This window comes from Podarcis filfolensis (assembly GCF_964270895.1).
Source record: "Podarcis filfolensis genome assembly, chromosome: 4".
Classification (NCBI taxonomy): Eukaryota; Metazoa; Chordata; class Lepidosauria; order Squamata; family Lacertidae; genus Podarcis; species Podarcis filfolensis.
In genome coordinates, this window is record NC_139607.1 from 43,121,692 (window position 1) to 43,130,129 (window position 8,438).

General features: G+C 41.6%; 1 long non-coding RNA gene across 2 annotated transcripts in view; it reads left to right on the plus strand.

The window, feature by feature from the left end:
• The window catches only part of LOC310762017, a 556,856-nt gene extending 551,739 nt beyond the window's left edge, over positions 1 to 5,117 (plus strand). For both annotated transcript variants that reach the window (XR_014547787.1, XR_014547788.1), the window contains one exon: positions 4,963 to 5,117. This is a non-coding gene — a long non-coding RNA (uncharacterized lncRNA). The remainder of the gene's footprint in view (positions 1 to 4,962) is intronic.
• The last annotated feature ends 3,321 nt before the right edge of the window (positions 5,118 to 8,438 follow it).

Genomic DNA, 8,438 nt, shown 5'->3' on the forward strand with positions numbered 1-8,438 from the left:
GAAGTGACAGAGACCTACTGGGATTTTTTAAAACAAAAAACCTGTTGTAAAGTTCATTTTTTTGATTCACAGTCTTATACTTAATTTCCACTCATACTTTATCTCTGTGTATTACCTGGACCTTCTGTATTCCTAGATAGTGATCCACTTAGCACTGAAACAGAGATGCTTTGACTTAAACTGACTTGACCCTGTTGACTTACTGGAACTCAATCAGCTCAGATGCAAGCACTCTAGATTAACTGGTTTGAGAAGAGAGTTTAATGTTGTATCTTTTCTTTATAATCAGCATTTCAGTTACTTCAGATCTCTACTGTTTCTCTGCTAGATTTTTTTAAAATCTGGGTCTCTGCAGACTCTCATGCTCCCTTGCCTTTCTTCTGTTCTTAACTCCCAATAGTCTCTCCCGGATTCTTCCTTCTGTTATCTTAAGTGCTTTTATTCTATCTGATCAGCTTTGTGCAAATCTTTTTAAAAAATGCTAACTTGACAACCTTAAATTAGATGTACAGTTTTAGAATGCCATCTGCTTTCATCCACCAAATGGGGTTATGACTGAATAGCAAATGAGTAGGAGGGGTACAAATGAAGCCTCCGGTCCTCTGGGGTCTGCGCCAGCAGAACACTTTGAAGCTTGGGTTGTCTGCCTTAAAGTGACTAAGTAAAAAACAGGACATCTGCCAACACAACCTTTAGAGTTAAGTGTTTCTTTCTCTTGTTTTGAAAGATCGTTCATTTGAAGACAGAAGGTACACAAAGCAGTGTTGTTATTCATAGGAAAATATTGCCAATTTTGGTTACTGCCAGCCAGTCAGATTCAACCAGAAAATCCCACTGGTAAGACATTTATAGTATTGGCTATAAATTGCACTATTTAGCCCATCACTTCAAATTCAGTTTCAGAGCAGATGGAAGGACCATCCTCCACATCTGGTAATTTGCTTGGACCAAACCATCAGAAGGCTTTCTGATCTCACGTCCAGCTTTTGAGCAAACAAACACGTTCATGTTGGTTGTCCAAAATGCTGAAGCAGGAAAGGATTTATTTCAAATTTCATTCCTGGTGTCTGTTCAGTGTCTGATGGGAATAGAAGCAAAGTTGTATAAGCTTCTTAAAAACATTCAGAAACTTTCTAGAGCTATAAAGAAGGGAGTGCTTTCAGGTGCCATATATGTTTCTAACTTTTGTATAGACTGTGGCAGCCAAGACCTCCAGGTGTTAAATTACACTTCCAACAGCCTCAGACTGCATGGGCAATGATCAGGGACGATGGGAGTTGTAGTCCAGCAATATCTGGAGCACACCACCTGGTTTAGACATTATAGCATGGATGACCAATTAGAGAACTGGGTTTTGAATCTGAATCCAGATCTCCAGTTCGTTCTTTTTCTGAAAAGGAGAGGACTTTCCTGTGGTGAAAATATGACCAGGGACTTACTGCCAATATTGGTTTGACTTTGTGAAACCAAATTGTCAATGTGTATTTTAAAAATGAGAAGCAGCTGCACTAGAAGCACTAGTATCACATATGCATAGGATTGACAGTGCATGGCCTTGAAACATACAGAGAGCTGTTCAGCTGGTTTGGCTCCTCCAGTCACTATTGTACTGTACTGAAAGAAGATAAACTTTCCAAGAGTTATCCTGGTACACAGATAAATTTGCATGTTTGATTTGAGTGGAAGCCAATTGTTAGATGCATGCCTGAATTGAATTTAAATTTTCACAAAAAAGGCCATTTTGAAGATAAAGCATAGCATCTAGTCTGCTTAAAGCCAGTATTAATACATGATACTTGATGCATACTCATGCAAGTGTCCCAGCAGAACTGGGAAATCCTGCGCAAGAGCACGGCAGCCATTTTGGGCGCCATGATCTCGCATGATTTTGCACTGTGATCGTGCCCCCTAAAAGTGCTTTTTTCAGGCCCGCAATCTTGCATGGCATCCCAAAATGCATGTTTTTGGGGGTTTGTGCTCTCATGCAAGAGCACAGCCCCGGAAAAAACACACCTTTTTGGTTTCATGATCTTGTGTGGGTCACGCGACTTGCATAGGAGCATAGCCAGGAAGACACATGTCCTGGTTTTGAGAGGGTTCAACCTCTGCCACACCCACATACACATGTCTAAGACTTTCCTAACATGAAGGAACTCCACGTGCATATACTGGTCCAAGTATAGAACCTTGTGTCATACATGGAAAAAGTATTGCCAGTGGATGGGCATAGGAGTTTTGAGCATCAGCCCACTGTTCCCATCACCATGTGAGAGCCATTCATATGAGCACTCCTATGGAGAAATGACTAAAGCAGTTACAGACAACTGACACATGCACTCGCATTTCTTGCATCTTGTCCTGAGAAGTGGTTTGTGAGTTTCCTGCTTTGTTACACCAGAAGCGCCGTAAACAGCTACACATAGTCACACATGCAGCTGCTTATCTGTCTCTTACCTGCAGCATCCAAAGCAGGTATCTTGTTCCATCAACAAGAGAACTTTCCACCCTCCCACCTTGCACTTAAAAATAAAACAACAACCACGCAGTCTTTCTGCTGTCTTTCAATGGCAAGGTTTAACATGGGGCGGGGTTGGTTGGGATTTTGTCATACTTTATCTTGATATTTTCAGGGTTACATTTTTAGTGTTTTTTATGCTTTTATCTTTAAATGGTTATAACACACAGGAAGCCAAGATAGCACAAAATAAAAATAAATGAGCTGACAATACATTAACAGAAAAACCTATGCAATTGTTTCCCCATGTCTGTTCAACTGTACTTTGCCATGGCAACAGAGGCTAAGCGACAATATGACTCACACTCTTTAGCTGCAAGACGAAATGGTAGAGATGAATTAAGAGATGTAGATCATCCAGTCCTGTAGACCAGCACTTACTCACCAGGCCAGTTCTGTACCTGCTGCCACCCACTGCTGTGCAGTCTACTGGTTCCCACAAGCAGCAGCCAGTTGGCTTGCACAAACAACTGCTCATGCCAGTCGTCTATTCATGTGAACAGTACCACCTCAAACCCAGTTTCGTATCCTGTACCCAGAAAGGATCCTGTACCCTGTACACATTCTTGCAGAAGGTAGCTGTTTGGATATTGCCTAGCTCAAAGAGCAACATGTGATTTTTAGCAGGTTTTATTAGAGTGTGTGCTGAAAATTTATCTTGTCTTCTTTGTTTTACCAGCCTTCATCAGTTAATGAGAAGATGAATTTTGTTCAAATGTTATGAAAGAGGAGTGAAAATATTAGTGAAATTGCTAGTTTCAATGTTTTTGATGCTTTTGCTTTAGTTTTGAGGTGGTCAAGAGGTGTTTGTGTGCGTGTCTCCTTCCTTTCATTCTGTAAATAATTTCACTAGTGTTCTTCAGTCTGTCTGTCCAAGGGGAAATCTCTAATTCCTCCCATGGGGCTTTTCAGGAAGCACAAGCAGTCAGGGAGGCTGCAGAGAGCTGGACAAATAAGTGGAAATCTTATTTAAGGCAGTCCTTCAAGTAATCAAAGTCTAAACTGTGTTTGTGTGTCTGTAAAATGGGCAGCCTACTTTTAAATTAGGAAATGATACGATGCTCAGCTTTTATGGAATGCAGTGGACGCTTGGGTTGCGAACGTGATCCATGCGGGAAGCACGTTCGCAACCCGCAGTGTCTGCAACCCGCAGTGCCGCGTCTGCGCATGCACGGGTTGTGATTCAGTGCTTCTGCCCATGCGCAAGCGCCGAAACCTGGAAGTAACCTGTTCCGGTACTTCCAGGTTCAGTGCGGTGCGCAACCAAAAATCGCACAACCCGAAGTGTCTGTAACCCAAGGTATGACTGCACCCTTTTTTGCTTTATCCTACTTGATCTGCTTTTAATTGTAGAAGGATAGTGCAGATGGCCTCAGAACTGGACTACATGTTATTCTTGCTCCCCAAGGACTCATGCCAAGGTCTTTCTCATACTTGATACCTGAAGCTGTTGTATCAGGAGATGCCTAGTATTGAAGTGAGCGGTGTGGACTTTTTTCATGCGAAATATGTGCTCTACTCTGCTAGTACTACTGAGCTGTTCTGGTTGTCACGACTTACCTACAAGAGTTGAAAGAAATAGTGGAATAAATGCAGGTGAAACAAAATAAGGTTGTTCCAATGCCTAGAAAAACAATTACGTTGAGAAAGGCATTCATTTTAATAACCTGTCTACACATGTGCAGTCTATACATTTCAAAGCTAGTGAATTATTTTGCTAAAAATAGACGACAAAGGAATTGGCAAATACGACAAGCCCAACAGCTTGGTAAATTGCCTTTGCAGTACTAGACCCAAGTAGCCAGCTGCCATTTACTATGATCCTTTGAGCTGCTTCAGAATTACCCTTTGGAGAAGGTCAAGAGGAATGTGACCATGTAAATGAGAGGAATAATAATTTCATCTTGAAGCCTTCTCCACCACAAAACAACTTGATGATGGAAACATTCCATAGAACCCTGTCTTAAAGTTGGCTACTAGAGTAATCAAACACAAGAAATATCTCTCAATCCAGCAAGATGTATAAGCCAGGGCTTCCAGCTCTCTACTATTCCTGCTTTGATCGAAGGCACTTGGCTTGTTCTAGAATGAAAAGACCAGGCCCTGACAATGTAAATGTGTGAATCTGTTCACAGGACTCCTGCTGTTACTTTTATCATACTGTGCTTTCCTATTGTGTATAGCTGCATGGTTAGGTTTGATTTTTCAACCAAAAAAAAAAAAAAGAAAGAAAGAAAAGAAAGGGAAAGGAGGCCTAGAAATAATAATAAACAGGTGCTGTGCTCGATTAGTGGGCCTCTTCATCTTTCACTGAGGCACAGCAGCCATTTTGACAGCTTGCCCAAAGCTTGAATATCACAGTCAATTTTGTACATTACAGTGCATGTAGGCTTTCCAACTGATGTCTTGCTTTGCTGAAATAATATTTCTCATTATTCTTGTTGCAGCTCCTCTATGGGCTAATTAAATTCAAATGTAGCATATCCCGCAACCCATAGAAGCATTTGCTGTCATTAGCAGAGTTCTCCTTGGTGTGAATCCTAAGGTAAGTTAACATACGTAAATTCACAGAAGGCTTGTTTCCTCTCCTCCTTTGACAGCCACATGTAACCCCCCCCCCAAAAAAATCTTTCAACATGTCTTTCAACTTCATGTATTTATTTATTTTTCTTACCCCCAAGCAGGGAAAAGGGTGGTGCTGTAGCCTCCCCTCCAACCCCCCCCCCACATCAAACCCCTCCCCCAGTGTCTACAAGAGCCAATTCTTATTCTTCTTCTAGCTGGGAAAGAAAGGGAGATTCCTTGTTGAAGTTCCCACCCCCCCCCTGCTTCAGGAGGGTAGGAGTGAGGAGTTAAGTTCTTTTGGACCTGCTCCCGAGCAAGTAGCCACAGGCACCCTGTTCCCTTTGAGTTGGGCTCCTTGCCTCCTGCTCTGTGTCCTGGAAAGGGGAGCAATTGTCCGCTTCAAGGCAGCAGCTTCGAGAAGGTAATGCAGCTGCTCCTGAGGTGGGGAGGAAGGCAGGGGCAGGATAACTGAGTCATTTTTCTCTCTGGACGGCTGGCATCCTCTGTGCCCCTCTCCTCCTCAGTTGGGGCTGCTGTGCTTGGAAGGGGGGGGGCGCAAGTACGCTTTGGGTCTCCCACATAAGGAGGGACATTCCTTCTGCTGCTCAGTGGAAAATACGTATGGGAAATTCTGGACATCCCTTAAAATTAAAACCCCCCCTCAGGACGCCATTTTAGGCATCCGATTTCATGGCATGTATTTTCTGGACATATGGCAAGCCTAGGGTAGTCAAGGGACCTTCTGAACAATGCAAGGGGGGGGGGAGAAGGGGGCTAGTGGGCAATGGAAGGGATAGCAAACATTCCCTCTGTGAACTTGCTTTAATTAACATCTTCGAGTCCATTATATTCCTGCATTCATGCCCCATTGTTTTCTTAAAATGAATATTGACGCTGTATGTCATGTCTTAAATACAAAATAAAGCCTCGTAGATGTAAGTTCAATGACAACAATATAAGAAGAAGAAACAATGTATAGAGTGTGACTCCTACTTAATATTCTAATGATTGCAATGCTGCTGTTTCTACATGGGTAATTCCTTTTTCTTCATTCTTTCCTCCAGTCTCTTTAGTTAAACTTAATTCTCTAGCCTTTTATTTTAGAAGAATTTCAAATGTTTTCATTAGCGCTTCATTATTCTGGAGTTGTCTGTTAGAAGCAAAATTATCAAAACTCTGTTGCTGCAATTAACATATAAATTATCTTCCATTTTACAGTAAGAAGCTCCCCGACCCCAAGGTTGGGTTTATTCCAGTTTCCTTTAGACTCTAATTTTCCTGGGTGCATTTTAAAGTTTGTCCACACATAATCATAGTAAACAGGCATACACTATGTATGTGCATAAGTGTGTGTAAGTATGCACCCTCTAATAGAGAACTCAGCTAGTGTGCACTAACAGAACTGGAACAAAAAAGAAACATATCAAAGGACATATCAAAGAGCGGAATAAAAATGCTTTAAATAAGTGAATAAATAATAAATCCTGAGGTTTCAGTTTAGAAACAGTAAGATATTTTTTGATTAACTGTCAACAATTTATTGAAAATAATTTGTTTGGAATGGCAAGTTCAAGAAAAAGAAACTGGAACCATTACAACCTTCCTATGTCAGGTTTGTAGGAATTGAGTGTCATGAGGATGTGAGACACTAGTGAGAGTCTTGGAGGTAGTAACTAATGGTGGTCCAAGTCATAGCACCACACTCCCTGTGCAGTGGCTATAGTTAAGGTGTTATGAACAAATTCAAGCAGACAACAATGTGGTCTAGAAATGGCAACAATTTTATTGTTTACAGGTGCAGGTGGAATTTTGGGTGTATATCCATTTCAGCCTCTTGCCAGAGGGCTGAAGAAGCTTCAGCTTTGTGCCAAGGAATATGGTCTCTCCCAAGACACTGATCTACTGAGGTGGCCATCCTAAGGTCCCCACTGGAAGCTGTATGACCCATCTGCCCCCATGCTTGGCTTCTTGACAGAGACTTCCACCTAGATACCTCTGACAGAGTACCCCAAATAAGCCGCTGGACTCTTAACAGGTAAGATGTGGTGTCAGAATGCAATGCAAGAAACTTCCCCTTCTCTCTGAAGCTCCATGTTTGGGTGTGTGGAGTGGACGGGTAAGCTTTGCCATTTGAATTTGTGCCAATCCTGGCAAATTTTGAACCAAAAGAAAGTGATTACCTTGCTATATACAGAGCCTTGATGGCAAGAATAGCACAAACCTCAACAAACTTAAGTTGAAATGGGGATTGTCTGTGCTAATGTTATAACCTTCAGTAGTCGTATCAATGTTCTCCAAGAGTTCCATAGGCAGTTTTGTTGTTTAAAAACTCCAGTTGAAATTGGAAGCAATAGCACTGAAGAGCAATCGCTTACTGTTGTTTTTTGCAAGGAAGACTTTTCACCCATGTTGTATTTATTTTTTTATTTTATAATAATATTTTATAATGTTGTATTTATTGTTAATATTTTTTTTTTTTGTGTGTGTGTGTGTGTACATACACACAGCTATATTTATTGATTTTGGGTTTTCTGTGCTAAAAATACTGCAGTTTTGTGTGTTTCCTCTAATAACTTTTGTACTTCATCAGGAGGAAATGCTTAAGAAGTGATATTGTCTCTATTTTCACCTGAATAGAATGTCTCTATTTTCACCTGAGGAATGTTGGCAGAAGACAAGGGTTTGTTGGCAAAGGAGTGTAGGGAAAGGAGCAGGCCTCATCTTATTTCCGATGAGTATTGTTGGTTGTTTTTGCTTGCAGCTATGTTTCCTTGAGTGCTTGGGCTTGGAGGCTCAGACCTGGTGTTATGGGGACAAAGATGAGTCATCTTCAGTTGCTTGGAAACCAGTGGAGCTGCTGGTGGGTTGGCTTAATGCTGTGGGTTAACTGTTGCTGTTGCTTCACCAAGAGCTGAAACATGAGCAGTTTCCCTGATGCTTTTCATCTGTCTTGGAAAAATTGACCTTGGTAAAATATCTGGTCTTCAATAAATCAGCAACATCTTGAGGGATGTTGGGCCCATTAAATTGTTGTTTTAGGGGAGTTAGGATAGCTTGTGAAAAATAGTCTCTGGGAAGGATTGATGAGAGGCTATGAATCCTGCTGGATTTAATTGGTCAAGGAAGAAGTCAAACTGGGACAAAAGCAGGATTGTTGTATGACAGGGGATGTGTCAGTGAGCAGCTTTAAACATCATCTTATCAGGGGTGATATTTGTTCTCTAAGAAAGGCTGCAGCAATTGTTTAAAGTCCTGACAATTGGGATTTGGGAGGGAAAAGAAACAGGAAAGCTCTAGGCTGCCTCCTTCCATGCCAGAAGCTCTGGTTGCTGTGATGTTTGTTGTGTGTCTGCGGCTA